This window comes from Notamacropus eugenii, chromosome 1 (genome assembly GCF_028372415.1).
Source record: "Notamacropus eugenii isolate mMacEug1 chromosome 1, mMacEug1.pri_v2, whole genome shotgun sequence".
Lineage (NCBI taxonomy): Eukaryota > Metazoa > Chordata > Mammalia > Diprotodontia > Macropodidae > Notamacropus > Notamacropus eugenii.
The window spans coordinates 658,500,632-658,520,399 of record NC_092872.1 but is presented as its reverse complement, the minus strand read 5'-3'; the positions used below and the strand labels follow the sequence as shown (position 1 = coordinate 658,520,399).

Sequence of the window (19,768 nt, the reverse complement as noted above, 5' to 3'; positions counted from 1 at the left end):
GTGAAATAGAGTCTTTTCTATTAATTTAAACCGTAAAGTTTGAGCAATGGGATTTTTCACCCATTAAAATATATTTCTACGTCCTCTTGGCACTGTGCCCTTTTGGAATGAAGGCTTCCTATTCTACTGTCCTGGATAGGACCTCATCTTCGGGACCTGTCTGTTCTATAAGAATATGCTTGCTCTTAGCTAGTTGTCCTGTTGGAAAAGCACGGAACAAGTTAATCCCTACTAAGATCTTTTGTGCTGACAACAGTTTTGACAGCTTCCCTGTAAGGATGGGGAAAGGAGAACTATAATTTAACAGTTGATCATATTTAGCCAAAGGAATGGGTCACTAAGGTTGAAATTTCTGTTGTCAGCAACAAGCCAATAGGGAACTTACTTAAGAACATGGACCTTTCCAGGATCCTTTGTATCATACCCCAGAGACAACTACTAAACCTACATACAAATGTAAGTGACAATGAAGGCAACCTATGATTCTTTGAAAGGATAAAGGCTTGATACATAGCAGCAAGAAAAATGGACTGGGTAAAATCTTACCAACTGGGCTTTCTTCGAGTTTGAATTTGTGATCACTGCATTTAGCCCAGCCTGAAGTTTGCCTAAAGGTGTAGGTTCATTGTATAAAAATTCATTTTTCACTTTATTAACATTTCCCTTGGTTGGGCTTCATTCAGACCTGGTCTACTTTCAGGCCCAGTGACAATGCAGATGTACTTATTTCCACAGCTACCCTGAACCATTTAAGCTGGCTCAAAGGTTAAGTTGTCCTGTGAAGGCAGATATCGATTTGCCTTGGGGCTAGGTGACTCTCTATCCCCCAATAACACAAAATGAACAAAGGTTGAAAAGAACAGCAATTCATGAAAGTGCTTCCATCCAGATGGAGTTTCAAAGCATTCTTCTCTTCCCTTTTTTGTGAATTATTGATCAACTAACCTGTTGTTCTGTTAGACTAGTTTCCTGACCCTTTGGTGAGTTTTTAAGAATGTATACTGTTTTCCCTGGGGAAGTAGAAGTCCTTTTGAGGCCAAGAAAGCATTCCACATACCAACTACAATTATACCATCCTTCCCATCATTTTCCTTCAACCAGTTCAGCTACTTACACACTCTATATCAATCAATCATTCTCTGCTTGGCCCCTAAAGTCACTTCCTTAGCTCAACTGTGTATACAGCCAGAGTCATTTGGGAGAAATATGTCTTCAAAATGTCCACAAAACATTTTAAACCAATCTCCTCCTGAGATGTGGTCACCTGTAGGATCATTATTCCTAGAGCACAGTGAATCATGGAATCTTTAAGTAGGAAAAGACCTGAGAGGTCCATTAATTCAACATGTTCCCTATTCACATGATGCAGCATCCCTTCTAAAATGTCCCTCACAAGTAAATATCTGGTGTTTGGTTAAATATCTCCAGTGTCAGAGAACTCATTACCTCAAAATGCTAGTTATCCTAAGACACCTTACTACTTAACAGGAAGCTTTATTGCAAAGAGATGAAATCTTCCTTTGGAGCCAGTTTTCCCTTTTGCAGTCACAAAGTCAGTTTAATTCTTCTATATTAATCCTTCATTTACATTATGATGGCTATTATGCCCTATTGAAAGACATCATGAGTTTGTGGATGGAGTTCTGGAATTAGAGTCAGAAACAAATGGGTTTGAATAGCATTTCAGACATTCTGTGACCTGGATGAATTTCTCAATCTCTATGAGTCCCATTTTCTTCTTATAAGAACACCACATATTCAAAGATGAGAGATGCAATTCTTTCCACTAATGCTCACCAGCAACTCTTTTACAAACTATAGCAGAGAGATGACTGGGGTATGATGGTTAAGTGACTGACTCAGTGTACCACAGCTGGCATAGATACATATGAAGATACATATGAAACCAGGTCATCCTGGCCTCAGAGCCTACTCTATCCATTATGCCACCCTGCCTTTCCATTCATTAGGTTATATGAGACTCGAGATAAAAAAATCAAAAGTACTTCATTAAAGTGAGCACAATATTCCAAATGCTGTCAGCACAGCTCAAAGCATCATAAGACTTTTACTAGATACTATACTTCTGTTAATGCAGTCTACTTCTATTAAAGCAGCTTGAGAATGCATTTGGGCAGCATTTGGGGCTGCCACCAGAACTTGCAATCAACAACAAACCCTAAATGTACTCTCCCAACTCAGCATATGATCTGTCTAAACCACTTTCTTCTGATATTGATTTTTTAAACCCAAGTTTTAGAATTTCCATCTTTCTTAATGACATTCCATCTTTTTAGATTTGAGTCATTATTTAAACCATCCAATCCAATAAACATTTATTAAGCACCTACTATTTGCCAGCTCTAGTGTTAAGTGCTAGGAATGCAACTGATAAAAAGACAGTCACTGCAGTCAAGGAACTTAAAATTTAAAGAGCGCAGGGACAGCACAAAAAAGGAGTCAGGAAAGTAGGGTGGGACATAAAAGGGTATCCAGTGCAAAGGCATCTCATTTCATGGAATTGAAACTAGGCAGAGAATGGAATTGAAACCAGGCAGAGAAGCAGAGGCAAAGTGGATTGAGCTAAACCCAGTTTCTGCCTTCTATAAAGGAAGGCATTAGGAGAAGATTGGATCTCCACTCCAGAGTTGAGGAGGCTGAGGGAGGTGGTGTCAATCAAGGCTTGAATTAGAAGCAGTGGATAAGATCAGAAGTGATGATATTATCCTTTTTGGTTATCTTGTTCTGTGGAGTTGAAACTGGGCAGAATAGAAATCAGCACAGTGGGATTTAGGGAGATCTTGATGAACACTCTTTTATAATCCCCTACAACCTATTCCCTGACCCTCCCCTCTAGAGATCCCTCCCTTATTCTCCCACTCCCATTTATTTAAAACCCTTCTGTATCCCCCTTTAACCTATTCCCTCACGTCCCCTTCTCAAGATCCTTCCCTTATCCCCTTCCCACTCCCTATCCCCTTACTATTTTATTTCTATTGTATTTAGAAGACTTATACTCATGTGTGAGTGTGTGTGTGTGTGTGTATATGCATTATTCTCTCTTAAATCCATTCCTGATGAAAGTAGGTTACCAGAACCACCAGTCCTCCTCCCCCATCTAATTTTACGTGGATTCTTCCTCCTGCATCTCATAAAATAACTCTTTTTAGCTACTCAGTGATTTTACTTTTTTAATGTCATATCAAACTCAGGTCGATCCTAATCTTTTTTATGAACTACCCAATTACTAACAACAATCTTAGACATATATCTCACATTTAAAAGGTAAACAATCTGTCCTTATTGAACCCCTTGTAATCAGTTCTCTTGGCTCTTGCATGTCAAATCTTCTATTAAGTTCAGGTTTGTTTCTTTAAAGAAAGTGATTGATGGGATTTTTTTTTGTTTCTACTCTCCCCCCTTGTTCTTCTTTAGGTATTTCTTGTATTATTGTATCAAGATTCTTTTTTTGATCATAGCTTTCAGGTAGTCCAATTATTCTTGTATTTTCTCTTCTTGATCAGTTCTCCAGAACAGTTGGTTTTTCCTATATAGGATGTTTCACTTTCTGTTCTTTTTTTTCCTTCTTTGTAATTTGTTTCTTATCTGCCTCATGACTTCACTGGCTTGGCTTTGCCCAATTCTCATTTTCAAAGTGTCATTTTCTTCCTTAAGATTCTGGATATCCTTTTCTAATTGGATGACTTTCTTCTCATAATCTTGTTTTTCTTGGATTGTTCTTTTTCTTTTCATTTTTCTCAAACTCTCTCATTTTATTTTTAAAATCTTTTTAAAATTCTTCTACAAATTCTTTTTTGAGTTGGTGACCATATGACATTCCTCTTTAGGGTAGAAGAGGGTTTCTTTGCTTCAACAGCCTCTTCTGAAGATGAACGCAGGTCTTCTATATTCCCATAATAACTTTCTATGGTTGGATTCTTTTTTCTTTGTATGTGCATTTTTCTGTAGTAATAGCTTAATTTTTGTAATCACATCTACTCCTGTGGTATTGGGGGGTAAAAGTTCTGGTGGCTCTGGCTGATGGGACTGATGCAGCCTACCAAACCAACCAATTCCAGGGCTTGCCGCTTGTTAAGAGGGAGCAAGCGAGTTAAGAGGGAGTAAGCACCTGGAGGTACTTACTTTTCACAGGGACATTTTTTGTCTGATCTTCTCAGATTGCTCCAGGACTCCCATCATACCTCTATTCTTAATGATTTTTACCTGCACTTTGTTCACCCTGAGGAGTTTTTGTGGGGGAAAATCTTGAGAGCTTGGAATTTTCTGACCTATTCCACCATCTTTCCTGAATCCTCCTTCTTTTTTTTAAAGGTATACCATTTAGCTCTTTATTGAGGCAGTGAGCACAATGGATAAAATGTTGTTGTGGAGTCAAGAAGTCCTGTGTTCCAATTTAGCTTTAGATATGTACTAGCTATGTGACCTTGGACAAGTCACTTAAGTTCCATTAGTCTCAGTTTCCTCAACTGTAAAATGAATAACAGCATTTCTACCTGCCAAAATTATTTTGAGGATCAAATCAGACAACATTTGCAAAGAAACCCCCAAAAAAACAAAAAGCAAAGACACTTAATAAATGCTTTTTTCTTCCTTCCAGAATTTTTCCTCAGCAGCAGTTCTATGACCACATCATTATCTAATTTAGTTTCCTGATATATCATTTGAGCAGTCCAGGAAATGATAGACAGATATAGATAAATAGACAGATCATAGACAGGTGACAGATTAATAGATAGATGACAGATATAAAATAGATTATTAGACAGATGAGAGAGAGAGAGAGAGAGAGAGAGAGAGAGAGAGAGAGAGAGAGAGAGAGAGAGAGAGAGAGAGAAAAGGAAAGAGTACATTTATCAGGCTCAGCTCAGCCAGGGACGCCAAAAAACTGTTGATGTTTCATGATGTGTCCTAGTGGTACCTTCTCAAAGAATTCAGTCAAACCATCTCTAATCCAAATATAGGCATATATTAAGATTGATGTCTCTCATGAAGTGGGCTACGTTCCAAGAGGAACCAACAACTTCAGAGAAAGCAAGATGGATTTTATAGGGTAAAGATGCAATTACATATTGGAAAGTATGACTATTATAAAGGCAGGAGGGATTTGTTAAGGGATTAGCTAATATGATAGGGGTCCCAGACACAGTGGAATTGTGCATGCCATTCCCCACAATACATAAGGGAAAACCCATTTGGGGGATATATATATATATATATCTATATCTATATATATATATATGTATGTATGTATGTATGTATATAATATATATGTGATAATAATATTATAATAAGCTTCTACATTGTAATTTCGCTCTAGGTTAGTTCTTTATTATTACTGTGCAGGTGCCTACTTAGGGAAAGTCCCTTCTCTTTTTTTGGAGTCCCCATCCTGCTTGGGTCTCCTGGTGGTGTTACTTTCTGATTGACTGGGTATTGTGGTCCTCTCCGAGATTAGATGAATGTGGTTGTGGTTGAGTGCATAGACACACCTGCTGTTTCTGTGGGAAATATGAGGATTTTGGGGGGAGTAGCAGCTAGGTAGAAGCAGTGACTGGGATTCCATCACATGGATATGTATGCTGTTCTGTGAGAAATATGAATTCATGGATGCACCTGTTGTTCTGGTGAGCAGTGAGGCATATATGAAGTTAAGATATTGAATTGGTGGGGGGAGTGGCTAGGTAGGGGCAGTGGGCCTGCTGTTCAGTGGGACCTATAAGGAATTTAGAATATTAGGATTGGGGGCAGTTTTATTAGGATTCCATCGTTGTTGTACATCAAGCGCTGTGCTTGGTACTGGTTATACAAAGCAGCAAAGACAGAACCTACATTCAAAAAGCTTCAATTCCAATGAAATAAGACAATACATAAAGTAGCTGGAAAAGAGGAGGATACATACATGGTGGCAAGGCACCTGAAGAAAGAGTGGAAAAGTCCAGAGAGATTTCATGGCTTAAGTGCCTCAAAAATGCTGGTCCAAGCTACGGAATCTCCAATGAAAAGGAAGGCTGCAGAGTAAGAAAGCTGCTGGAAGGGAGCAAGGGGGGTGGGGGGGATTCTACAGAGCAGGAGTTGATCCTACACTAGAATACTTTCTGAAGAGCTGACTAGATTCTACATTAATACAATCCTGGGTCTCAAGGAACAGAAACCCATATCTAATCTACTATCAGTACCATATAAACACTTCCATATACATCAAAAAAAAAAAAAAAGATGCAAAAACACATGGCCATCTGCCTCACTAGTACCCATGGTCCCAATCTTGCTTAGCTCTCCTAACTCAAAGTTCAGAATTAATTTACGATGTAAAATAGACTTGTCAGGGCCCTGAAAGTCCTGAAAATCGTCCCTATGAAGGCAACACAATTGGTTAGTAATAGCTGTAGAGAGGCAAGGATTTCAGTTAGGGTCATGCGCTGGAGATCAGGTTTGATAGAGACAGCATTTAAGTAGGCTTTGTTTTGGTAGCTATAAACAAAATTGGGACAGATAACTCCTACTTTATTGGTATTCTCTGACTAATCTCTCCCTCTTTTCCTTGAAATAAAATGTTTTGGAAAAACCTGAGATTCTCTATTCCTATATATAAAAATGAAAGTAATCAGGTTATTTCTATGGAGCTAGGTTGCATAGTGGTTAGAGTCCTAAGTCTGGAGTCCAAAAAATCTAAGTTCAGATCCAACTCAGATATTCACTAGCTACATTACCTTGGGCAAATCATTTAATCTCTGTTTGCTTCAGTTTCCTCATCTGCAAAATGGGGATAATAATGGCACCTACCTCACAGGGTTGTTGTGAGGATCAAATGAGATAACATTTGGCTTTATGTTTGTTTGTTTGTTTTTTCAATAGTGCTTAGTACAGTGCCTAGAACCAAGTAGACACTATATTAATGTTAACAATATCAGCTTTTTAAAATTTCAAACCATAGAGGACCATTTTTTGGCATCCTAACCCTATTATTTTTTTTCTTCTTTCAGGTATCAACTTTTTAGCTACCCTAATAAATTTGTCCTATGTTAAGAGTAGGCATGTAATCAGCAACCTATTAGTTCTGGCTTGATATTGGGGTGAAATGAGGCACCCTGAACATTTAACAGAAGGAGACAACCCTAAAATAGAAAGGGTATGCAATAAGGCTACATCACTAAGGTTCCATAGATGTACCACATCTTCTATCACACACAGACCCATTTCTAGAAAGAAATGGGTCTGTTAGTAAGGCAGAATATGGTAACTGTAGGGATCTTCAAATATTCTGTATGAATAAAACTTCTCATTGCCTTGGGTGTCCAGGAAACTGTTTCAAGAGAGGTAAAAGCCAACCAGATACCAGGGTGAGCCTTGTTGCCTTTTAGGGAAAACTAATTCCTGTTGAGGAGAAACAGGTGAATTCTAGACCCATTATATCCTTTCTTTAGTGTGTGAGCACAATCAGAGAATCAAAAGAGCTAGTTATGGCAGAAAGACAACTATCTTCCCTCCCCTCGTTGATGGCATCAACCTCTCTTCTACTCTGGGGTTATTTACCCATAGACAGATAACTTTTATGTTATATATGTTACCATGTGGCTCCATGTGTAACTAGAGGGCTCAGGTGTGGAAAGAAAACTGTCCTCCAGTTATAGCACGGTCATATAGTGTGGTTCAAAAGGGAGATAGAATAGACATCTCTAGCCTGTCCCCCAAACTCCCAATAGTTCTCCAAGGGAGACTTTGATTCCTGGAAGGAGGAGGAGGAATATGGACCCAGAGACCAATCTACTCTCATGAGAGAGAAGGGACATTGGGCTAAAATTGTATCTATCTGTTACCTTAAACACTGTTAGTTTACTGGATATTACTGGCTTGAAGCTAATTATTGATTATCTTGTCATTATGGGAGAAAAGGGGATGTACTCTAAGTTGACCCCAACTTCAAACCCTTCCTTCCCATAAAACACCAGGTTCACAATGAATATATATATATATATATATATATGTGTGTGTGTGTGTGTGTGTGTGTATATATATATACATATATATACATATATATATATAGTGAATAATTAAGAAACTCATTTATATAAATCATGACAAAACAGAAATCAGAGAAGATATATATAGAAGGATTTTTACCAGATAGTACAGAGTGAAAAAGCATTCCAAATGGAAGTGAGATAGCTAAACCAAGAGAGTTCTAGATCTCACTCAAGGGAAAACTCCCAACATTCTCTAAGTGTAGAAAGCTGGGGACGGGGACATCATATAGACATCTTCCCAGAATCCTTTTTTTCAACAGCCTGAAGTAGGGTTGATCTTTCCTATCTTCCCACTACAATCTAGAAACCAGAAATGTTCAAAGTGATCTGAATCTTGAAAAAGACTCAAGAAGGCTGGCATTCTCCTATTTTTACCAATTCTATTCTGCTATGCACTTAGGGCAGGGCATTTATCTCCATAGATCAGGAGAGAGTCCCATAACAATGGGCTTTGGGACAGAAGTTATATATACTGATATTTCTAAATTGACCTGTATTCTATAGCTGAAGAACTGAGTGAGAGCCAGGTGGTCAGAAAAGACCTCACTGTGGCAGAAGAATCTGACGCTGTGGAGTCTGCTAGTCTGGGTGGCTTTCCTCATATGTCTGTGTTTGTGCTCCCCTATGCTCAAGTGTATTTGAAAAGTGTTGGGCATTAGATTAAGCAGGAAACTAGCTTGTGGTTTTAGATACACCAAAGGTCTAGGCAATGATTCCCATGAGTCATGGAGCCAGTAATAACAGCCTGAATAGGAGATAATATCTTTGTCTACATTTTCAAAACACTTCCCTTTCCTTCATGTTTGCATGTATCGAAATAGATTAACAGTCAGTAGAGGCAATACTCTGACATAGGGCTGATGCACACTTATCAGATCAGTCTATCTGTTCTGAGGGAGTGTGTGAGAGTGAATGGCTAGGTAAGTTTCTGGGAAGCTTTAAGTGGTTCAGCTGTGGCAATTTGAGGTTCCCTTTGATTGCCTTCTAAGTGATTCTATATGTATATGGGTGTGGTGTTGTGTGTATATGAGTTCAGAAACTGCTGAACCTTTGGCCAAGGCAATCAGAAGCCTGTGTGGTATGTTTTTTAGCCCCCTGCTTATCTATGCATGAGTCCACAGTCACTTCACTGCTCAGAACCTCAAGACAGAATACATCAAAGAGGAAATATGAGAGACCAAGTGTCTGATCTTCCATGACCAAACTGAATCCTTCATTACCTCAAAAGGATGCCCAATAGGGCGCTTGAGGCAACCATATGGTATGACAGAGACAGCACTAGACTTGGATAGAGCACAGAGAGACCTGAGTACAAACAGTGCCTCAGCCTTTATCAATTATGTGACCCTGGGCAAATCCTTCAGCTTTGGAAAGTTTTCTCATCCCCCTATGAAGCAATAATTGTACCTACCGACTTCCCAGGGTTATTTGGTGGTCTAGGGAAGTTTGAGAATTCATTGTCAGGATAATGTTTTTAAATGCACAAAATAAAAAACCTGGGATAACATATAAAACCAATTGCATTTAAATACACATCAAATTATTTTTAAGTTCCTGGAAAACAGGTTAAGAACCCCTTTGTTTGGGATCTTGTGTCTTGTGCAAGTTCACTTAGCTTTCAAGTAGCAGAGGACCAGGGCTCTAGACTTTCACTTGGTATAATTGCAAATCAAAAACTTTTCCTATATTAATGTTTCCTTTCTTTGATAAGACTTATCCTTTTCATATTTTTTGATAGTAAGATTGGTGATGCGCATTTCATATAATTATAGATTCTCAAAGTTGGAAGGGAGCTCAGAAGTTATCCAGTCCAATCCATACCTGAACACTTCAGTGTCTCCAATAATTAGTCACATAGCTTCTACTTGGATGCCTATGGTGATAGAAAAGTCATTACATCTACAGGTAGTCCAGTATAGTTTTTTAAAAATGAAATTATTAGGATTTTTTCTTTATATTGAGACTAAATCTGGCTCTAAAATTTTTCTGTCCACTGCTCCTAGTTCTGACCTCTGGGACCAAGTAAAACAAATCTAATTCCTTTTCCATATAGCATTCTTTCAAATAGTCGAAAATAGCTATAATGTTCCTATAAACACTTTTTCCCAGTTTCTAAAAGTGATCCTCATCATGTCATATCTCTTCAACCATCATGGTCACCAGTTGTTTGTACATTCTTCAGTTTGTCAATTTCCTGCCTAAAATATGGTAGTCAGAAGTTAACATATTGCTTCATTCTGAATACCCTCCTTAGATTAACCCAACCTAATATTATATTCTTTTATTATTACTTTCATGCCACACCCTTGAGCTTCCTGGTCTATAAAACCCACAGAGTTTTTTTAAATACAAACTACTGTCTAGCCAGGCCTATCCATATTCTGCATTGGTAGAATTGATTTTTTTCTGATGTCAAGATTAGGACTTGAAATTTATCCATATTAAATTTCATTTCATTAGCTTTGGACCATTATTCTAGCTTTTCAAGCTCCATTTGGATCCTAATTCTCTTATCCAGTAAGTTAGCAATCACTCCCAGCTTTGTGGCATGTGCAAAATTTGATAAGCCTGTCACTGGCAAAAATGTTGAACAGAATTACCAAAGATCCCTAGGGATCTGCACTGCAAATTTCTATTGAGGTTGACATGAGCACATTAATCATGATTCTTAGAGTTCAATCTTACAATCAGCTCCAAATCTAACAAAGGGCAGTAATCTATAGCTCACATATCATATTTTTAAGACATTGTCTTCTGTTTTCAGATGTAAACTTCTGAACCAGCTATTCTTTTTTCATTCCCAAAGCTCCTATCTTCAATCAGTATCAGTGATAAAAATAGAAGTCATCATTCTGAGATTGAATTGTACTGTAGAGTCTTAGTGCACAGGTCTAGACTTAGAAGGGATTTCAGGGGTATCTAGTCCAACTCACTAATTTTCATGGTTAAGGAAATGAGGATGCAAAGAGGTTTCAGTGAGTTGCTCAGGGTACCATATGTAAAACACTGGAGTTCGGACTGGAACAATGGCCCTATTACTCCAGAGGCAACATTCTTGCCACCATATTGAGACAAATGATTATAAATAACCAATGATTTGGGTGCATATACAGTTCTCCCCATTTTCTAAAGTCCTAATTTCAAAAATTCAGTCTCTTAAAGGATGTTACTGACAATAAAACTGGACTAACTTTCTCAATAATCTTGTTCAAACCTCACACAAGTGAGGAAGTCATTGTGCTCTACTCAGGTTTGGGTGGGGGTAAATTTTTTGAATAAATTAAGGCTAGGGATAACTTAGAAGAAAATGACATAATTAAAGTTCATTTGAATAGGTTCAGTCTCTCATTATAATATTTATTCTCTTCTTAATTGTTAACCAATCAGAGTTGATTGCCACCTTGTAGAACACCCCTCTTCCAATGGGCATATAAGCCATGAGCCCACCACCATAATGGTCTTTGGTCTAAAAGAGAGATGGCCAAATGATCATCCTTTTATTAATAAATGTACTGGCATTATTAATGAAATTATTAAATTACCCAGAAATTATGTCTCTTAAACTTTTTATACATTACATCAACATTTCCAAGTCTTAAGTTTCTTGTCCAGTTCTTCCTAATTCCTAAATATGCAACATTCATTCTGGAGGCATTATGTGGTATCACATAAATTGGCAGAAGGGAGCTGTGGTTTTCAGGTTTGACAGGCAGTAGAAAGATTCCCAGCCACAGCCTTGATATGTGCCCCTGGAATACAACATACCTACCAAGAATCTCTATCAATTCCACAAGGTACTTTTCAATGGGGAGACATAGATCACAGCTTATATCTTCTATGTGTGATCATTGCTGATAGTGTCTCTTCTGGTTGCTCTTATAGATCATTTTTGTATGGAGTTGTGTTAGTCTTATTTACCCTTTGCCACCTCTTCTCTCTCTTTCCAGTTCTGGATCTATAATCAATTTTCCAATAATCTATCCAATAATCAAATCAAGTCTTTCATTGTTCCCTGGAAAGGGCATGTGAGTCAATTCCCCTATGCTTCCACTCATTATCCCTATAATTTTGTAAGCCAAAATATCCCTTCCTGACAATCTTTCCTCTGTTTCATTCCTTCTTTTATAAATGTAAACACTTTGGGGTCAGGGACCCTTTTTCCTTTTGTATTTGTATCTCTAGCACTTATCTCAGTGCTTAATCAATGTTTTTTTTTTTCATTCATTCACTCATTTTAAGATTCATTGATTCTATGTCTCTTTCATCCTTATGTTCCATGCTTCTATTTCTCAGACTCCTGGTAGCTTTCTCAATTTTCCTTGATTCTTTTTCCTTCTTTATTCCCTCAAATCACTTATTTCATTTTTTTTCAAGGAACTCTTCATTTTCTCTCATAAGTTATGACCGCTGCAATTGTTCCTCTAGCCCAAAGATTCTTGCTATTTGTCCTTCATTTTCAAAGAGGACCAATGACATCATGGATGTTGACCTGACGTGTATAAATTGGATTTAAGGATTGCATAAAATTACCAATCTCACTCCCTCTTCCTGAGTCACTGAAGTCTAATGGCAGACTAAAGTCTAAAAGTCAAGATGACTAGAAATGTCCCAGAGTGCAATGGATGACCTTGGTATCTTCAATGCATAGCTAAGCTCAAAACATTCCACAGCACCTTGCTTCAGCCACTTTCAGAGCCATTGCAACAAATTGTTCTTATCAGTCCATTATGCTGGGGTAAGTCTTCATATGTTTAATATAGATATTCCCTCTAACTCACTGACAAGTTTGACATACTCTTAACCTTGGGTTGAAGGATATCCAATGGATCCATGGATAGATTCCAGGGGATATATGAATTCCTACTCATGTATCCTCAGATAGGAAATAAATACATCTTTATTTTCACTGACTTCTAACTAACGTTTAATATTTTCTTCAATTATTCAAAACTTTATTCTGAGATGAGATCCATAGGCTTAGCCAGGTTGCTTAACGGGTCCATGATATGCCCAAGACAAGTTAAAAAGCCCTGCTTGTGCCCATTCACTTGTTCTAATACGCAGACTCACATGATTTCATTTTCTTTCGGCAAAGTTTTTGCGTTAGTGGGAGAAACAAAAATACGGCACAATCTCTTCAGTTCATTATGAGGAAGAAAAGAAAAAAAGGAAGCAAGAGATTGTGGTAGAGTGGAAAGTGCATCAGATTCTAATCATTGGCTATGTGACCTTGGACTAAATACTTTCTCTCTCCGAGTCCTATCTATAAAATGGGGACTGTCACCTGCATTGCCGATTGCACAAGTCTGTTGTAAGGATCACATCAGATAATGTATGCAAAGTACTTTATAACCATTATACAAATGTGAGCTATTATAGACAGATCATTATTCCCCTAGAGTCAATGAAATTATAGTGTCAGCTTTTGGAACATTTACTAGGACTTGATACTAAAGTGAAAATAGCCCAAAGTTCTCCCAGTGCCCTCAGTGACATTGAGCTTATGTTCAGAGATACAAGATCCTATTTAATAGCAGCTTTGGATGTTTCCTCCTCAACCCAGATCTGTATCACAGATTTGATTTTTTTCAAGACTGACATAAATTGAGAGATAAGTTTAGAAATATATATATACCTCATACCACCCAAAGCAAAAATCATGCCATTTATTCATGAACAAATTGTAAAAGATTCTTTCAGGAGACTCAGAGAAACATGATTCAAGCTAGACTTTGGGATAGATTTTTCTTGCATATTAACTAAATTAAATAACCACCCCCCTCAACCTTACTCTCTCACTTCTGACCAATCTTTTTCATTTGATTTAAAGCCCTTTTCTGTCAGGTCATGAATCCTTATATACCAGAAACTTGATTAAAGAATTGCCACCACTTCAGGAATAAACTTAGGCATAGGCAAGATAAGTAGTTGCCTACTAGGATGAATCAGGATGTCAGAAAGGTTCATCTGCACAGACTCACTAATGCCTAAGCCTCTCATTGGACAATGAGGAAGAGACTAAATGACTTTATGTACTTCTTCCAGGAATCACCCTGTCTGGAAACATAAATGCCTGATATAAAACCATTTCATTAGACAGATTTTATCAGAAAGGGAAGAGAGAGTATGCATAAAAGTGGGGTGAAGAGGCTAAGTCTCTTTTGACATCTTAGTTTCCACCATGTCTAACACTACTAAATTCAGCTTACTTAAGTCTCTGATGGAGACCTGGGTGATGCTTGTTTTTAATCTCTAAGTAACTCCAGTACTCTTCTGTAAGCGTCTCCTTAACAGTAACTTCAGGCATCCTTTGACTTGATGTGTTCCTGAACCAATAGAGAAGGGTTCATAACAACAACAATAATACCAGTTATCCTTTCTGCTTCTAGAATTTTCCCAAAGATGCTTTCAGTAAACTTACAGAACATGAGTTTCTATCCCAATATTTTCACTCAATTACAAAAAGCTGGTATTTTATCCATATTGCAACAATTTGGAGAACATTAAACATCAAAGAATAATAGTAGAAACTTATCCTAGGACTGTTTCTGTCTGTACAAACCCCTCAAACAGTGATTATCCATGTAACAGAGGAGATGTCCACAAAGACAGATTAATGTATAATGGGAAATCATTGTGCCCTAAGACTGATGTCTAGTTGGATATTAGTGATACTCTGGATTGAGTCAACACATCATTTGGTGTGACCAAACTGCTTGCACAAATTACTGAAATAGATGGGTTGGTGTAGAATTGTAGGCTGCAGCCAAGCATGCCATATCACATCTATAATTCCAGTTACATAGTGTAGGCTGAAGATGGTAGATCTCTTAAAATTAGAGACGTATACCTGTGAAGAAGGAAGATAAGGAAACTTTCTGGTCATGTATGTTGCAAAAGAAGACATAAAATGAAAGAGAAAGTTGTATCAAAGCAAAGCAGAAATATCACCTATCACAGCTACATAAATGAAAGTGACAACAACTACCTTTGCTTCATGTGTATTTCAAAACTGGAAAGTCATGAAGTTGGATAAAATCCATAGCCATTGGTTCTCAAATACTTCATAATAGTATGTGAATTACCCATTTCCTCTCTGATGCAAGCCTGACTCCATCTTTCTTTATAGAAGGTAGCACATATTTATTACCATCAGATGAGAATGCTAGAGATCCTCCCAAACATAGTGCAATTATATGACTATATACAATACACAAAGCTTCACAGCTTATATCATTCAAAAAAATCTATCAACATTTACAAGGAAACAATATATTGTTTTTATGAGGCAAAAGAGTGTGTTAAAAAGTCCCAGAGGAGTACAGAGTAATGCATCATTGATTTGGTTGTTATTGAACAAGCCATCCAAAAGCACTATAACTTTTATACCACCTTTATTGATTACTGGATATATATTTTTTAATTCAGTTTCACTTTCATTGTGTAAATACATTCTACAAATATGCAAGATAAATCTAAGTGTAGCAAAAATTCTATAATATTTGAAGTACACGTGAAAAACAGTCTTCTCTGGAAAGTATATCTCCATCACAATAATGTCAAAAACAACCGACATTTCAAAAATCATAAAGATCCTTTGATATGTGTGGATGACATCGAGTTAGGTTGCTCCACCAAAAAGCACACTAAATAGCTAATTGATTTCCTGGACATTTTCTTCAATGATTTCAAGATGTCATTTGGACTTGGCAGGTAAGTGAAAAATTATTAATCTGTGTCAAAGAACAAAGGCCAAAAGCTTTGTGCTTGAAAATAAAGGGTAATTTGAGCCAATGGATCAAAGTAATACTAATACCTTTGTTTTCAGGCAAGTCAAACAAAAACACAATACTATCAAGGAGAAAGCTGAAGCTGGGCTTGTTAAGAAACTGACTGGCATCTTAAAGTCAGAGCTAAATGGGAAGAACACATTTAGTGTAATCAGATGCTCAACAATGCAAGTTTTTTTGACATGATAAAATGGACAACAATAAATCAAGTAGGTTTATAAACAAAACTCTATACTATGTCAGAACTCATAACACTATATAGTAATTGAAAGGTTAATACTTCCTCAGTAAAAAAATTGTAAGATTACTGATAAGTGTTCTCAGAACTCTTTATCAGGCACTACTGCTAAGCACTGAGGATACAAAAAGAGACAAAAGACAGTCCCTACCCACAAGGGCCTTACAATCTAGAGGGAGAGACAGCATGCAAACAAATATGTACAAAGCAAGCTATATACAAGATAAATAGAAAATAATTAACTGAAAGAAGGCACTAGAATTAAGAAGGGTTAAGAAAGACTACCTGTAAAAGAGGAAGGTATTAGGTGCAGTAGAGAAAGGAGAACATTCCAAGCATGAAGAACAACCAGAGAAAATCCCAAGATCCAAGAGATGGAATGTCTTGTTCTGGGAATAGCCAAGAGGTCAGTGTCACTGGATTGAAGAGTGGTTGGTGGGGAGTAAGGTACAAGAAAACTGGAATGGTAGGAAGAAACTAGCTTACAAAGGGCTTTAAATGCCAAACAGAGTATCTCATATTTGATCCTGGAGGCAATAGAGAGTCACTAGAATTTATTAAGTAGGGGAATAATATGATCTGACCTGTGTTGTAGGGAAATTGCTGGGAGACGATTCTGGGAAGATGGTGGAGTAGATCAGAAAATTCTAAGCTTTCCAGATTTCCCCCACAAACAAGGTAAAATACTCTCTCAGGGTGAACATAGAACAATAAAAATAAACAAGAAATGGGACCAGAATAGCAATTCTACTGAAACAATCAGAGAAGATCTAAAGAAAAATCCCAGGACCAAGGTTTGATTCCTGTGGGCTAGTTTCAGCAAGTGGTGAGTCCTGGGGCTAGCTGGGTTGCAAGGCAGCCTCAGCCTCAGGAACAGGACCTTTCACCTCCTAGACAGTGTGGGAAATTGAGCGTCTGAGCCAAGGAAGACTGAGGAATCATCTCCTGATAAGGAACGCCCAACCCAGCTGTTCTACAAAGAGAGGCCCTGAGCAAGAAAGAATAAGCACCCAAAGTCCAGTGAATGCAGAAGCAGTGGGGTGGGGACTGCACTAGCTGTGGACACTTACAGGAGGGTGGAGTTCTTGGTTTCAGTTCCAGGTCAGAAGGGAGAACTGAAAGATGATCTGAGGACTGGGGCACCATACGCCATATCCCAGGACTAGAGGTAATTATGAAAAAAACAAGCTGCTGCAAATTTAAAAAAAAATTAGCAGGCAAAGGAGAAAGAATCCAGACATAGAAAGTTACTATGGGAACAGAGAAGACTGAGGTTTGTCTTCAGAGGAGAATACTGAGGCAAAAAAAAGGGTTCTTCTACCCCAGAGAGTAATGCCAAATGTTCACCTACCCAAAAAGAATTCATAGAACTTCAAAAATCAAATGAGAGAGATTGAGGAATTTTCTTAAATTTAATTATTATTATTTTTTAATGTTTTACAATCACTGCCATAAAATTAAGATTTTATCCCCCCCACACCTACCCCCTACTACCCCCCTCCCTCCTCATGACAGCATACAATTCTGTATAGGTTCTACATATACTTTCCTATTGAGTACATTTTCACTATAGTCATCTTATGTAGTCGAACTAAAATAAATGGAAGAAATCATATAACAAATCAAAACATGATTCACAAAAATATGATTTCACAAAAAACACACAAACATGATCTGCTACATTCTGCGAATGACTTCCGTATTTCTTTCTCTGAGTGTGGAAGGCATTTTGTCTTAGAAAACCACCACTGGGATTTTTTTTTTTTAATAAGTTCTTGTGTTATTGTGAAATTCCAAGTCTACCAGAAAAAACTCTCGCACACTGTGGTCATTGCTGTGCACATAGTTCTCCTGGTTCTGCTCCTTTCACTCAGCATCAGATCATATAAGTCCTTCCAGGCCTCTCTGAAGTCTTCTCGTTCATCATTTATTATGGCACAATAGTACTCCATTACATTAAAAATATGGAACGCCTCACGAATTTGCATGTCATCCTTGCTCAGGGGCCATGCTAATCTTCTCTGTATCGTTCCAATTTTAGTATATGTGCTGCCAAAGCAAGCATGGAATTTTTTTTTTAAAAGAATAATATAAAAGAAAATTATGAGAAGAAAGTCAAGCGATTAGAAAAGGAGATTCAGAATCTTTTTTTTCTTTTTAAAAAAAATCATTGTGAACTTAACAATAATCAATGAACACAAACATTCTAAAGGCAAAGGACAGGAAAAAGATTGCATAAGAATCTGTAGTTTTGTTTTGTTTTAAGAATTGCAATCACTTTAGCAAGGTAGTAACAACATTACTACTTCTGTACATCCTTTTTGTGTATTTAAGAAAGTTTCATTAATGCTTTTAAAATTTATTTATTTTAGTCAAACTTCATTTCCACAAGATTCTGAGTTCCAAATTTTCTCCCCATCTCTCCCCTCCCCTCACCCAAAGACAGCTTGCAATCTGATTATCCCTTCCCCCAGTATGCCCTCTTATCTATCAATCCACCCCACTTCTTGTCCTCCTCCTTCTCACTTTCTTGTAGGCCAAGATAGATTTCTATACCCCATTGCCTGAACATCTTACTTCCCAGTTACATGTAAAAACAATTTTTAACATTTCTTTTTAAAACTTTGGATTCCAAATTTTCTCCCTATTTCCCTCTCCACCTATCCTCATTGAGAAGGCAAACAATTCAATATGTTACACATGTGTAGTTGTGCAAAACACTTCCATAATAGTCACATTGTGAAAGATTATATTTTCCTCTATCCTATCCCACCCCCTATTTATTCTATCCTCTCCTTTGACCCTGTTCCTTTTCGAAAGTGTTTGCTTCTGAATACCTCCACCCCTAATCTTTCCTCCTCTGTATTATCCCCAACTCTTATTCCCTTCACCCTACTTTCCTGTAGGATAGTACACCCAACTGAGTGTGTATATTATTCCCTCCTTAAGCCAAACCTGACAAGAATCAGGTTCATTCATTGCCTCTTCCTTCCCCCTTCTTCCCCTCCATTATAAAAGCTTTTCCTTACCTCTTTTATGAGAGACAATTTACCCAATTCTATGTCTCCCTTTCCCCTTCTCCCAATATTTTCCTTTCTTACCCCTTAATTTTATTTTGTAGATATCGTCACTTCATATTCAACTCACCCTGTGTCCTCTCTCTCTTTCATATATATGCACGCATGTATATATGCATGCATGTATGTGTGTCATATACACACATGTATATATACATGTATGTGTGATATATACACATGCATATGTAAGCATACATGTGTATATACATATTGTGTGTATACATACAAGTGTGTGTATATATATGTATATACATGTATATACATATTTATTCCTTCCAACTATCTTAACACTGAGAAAGGTCTCATGAGTTACAAATAACATCTTTCCACACTGGAATGTAAACAGGTCAACTTTAATAAGTCCCTTATGATTTCTCTTCCCTGTTTATCTTTTCCTGCTTCTTTTGTTTCTTGTATTTGAAAGTCAAATTTTTTATTCAACTCTGGTCTTTTCATAAAGAATGCTTTAAAGTCCTCTATTTCATTGAAAAACCATTTTTTCCTCTGAAGTATCATACTCAGATTTGTTCAGTAGGTGATTCTTGGTTTTAATTCTAGCTCCTTTGCCCTCTGGCCCATCATATTCCAAGCCCTCTGATCTCTTAATATAGAAGCTAC

General features: G+C 37.4%; 1 non-coding gene across 1 annotated transcript; it reads right to left on the bottom strand.

Annotated features, from left to right (window-relative positions):
• Window positions 1–18,031: 18,031 nt before the first annotated feature.
• LOC140521938 (U6 spliceosomal RNA) lies at window positions 18,032–18,134 on the bottom strand. The gene has a single exon (XR_011973198.1). It is a non-coding gene; the product is annotated as a U6 spliceosomal RNA (small nuclear RNA).
• Window positions 18,135–19,768: the final 1,634 nt, after the last annotated feature.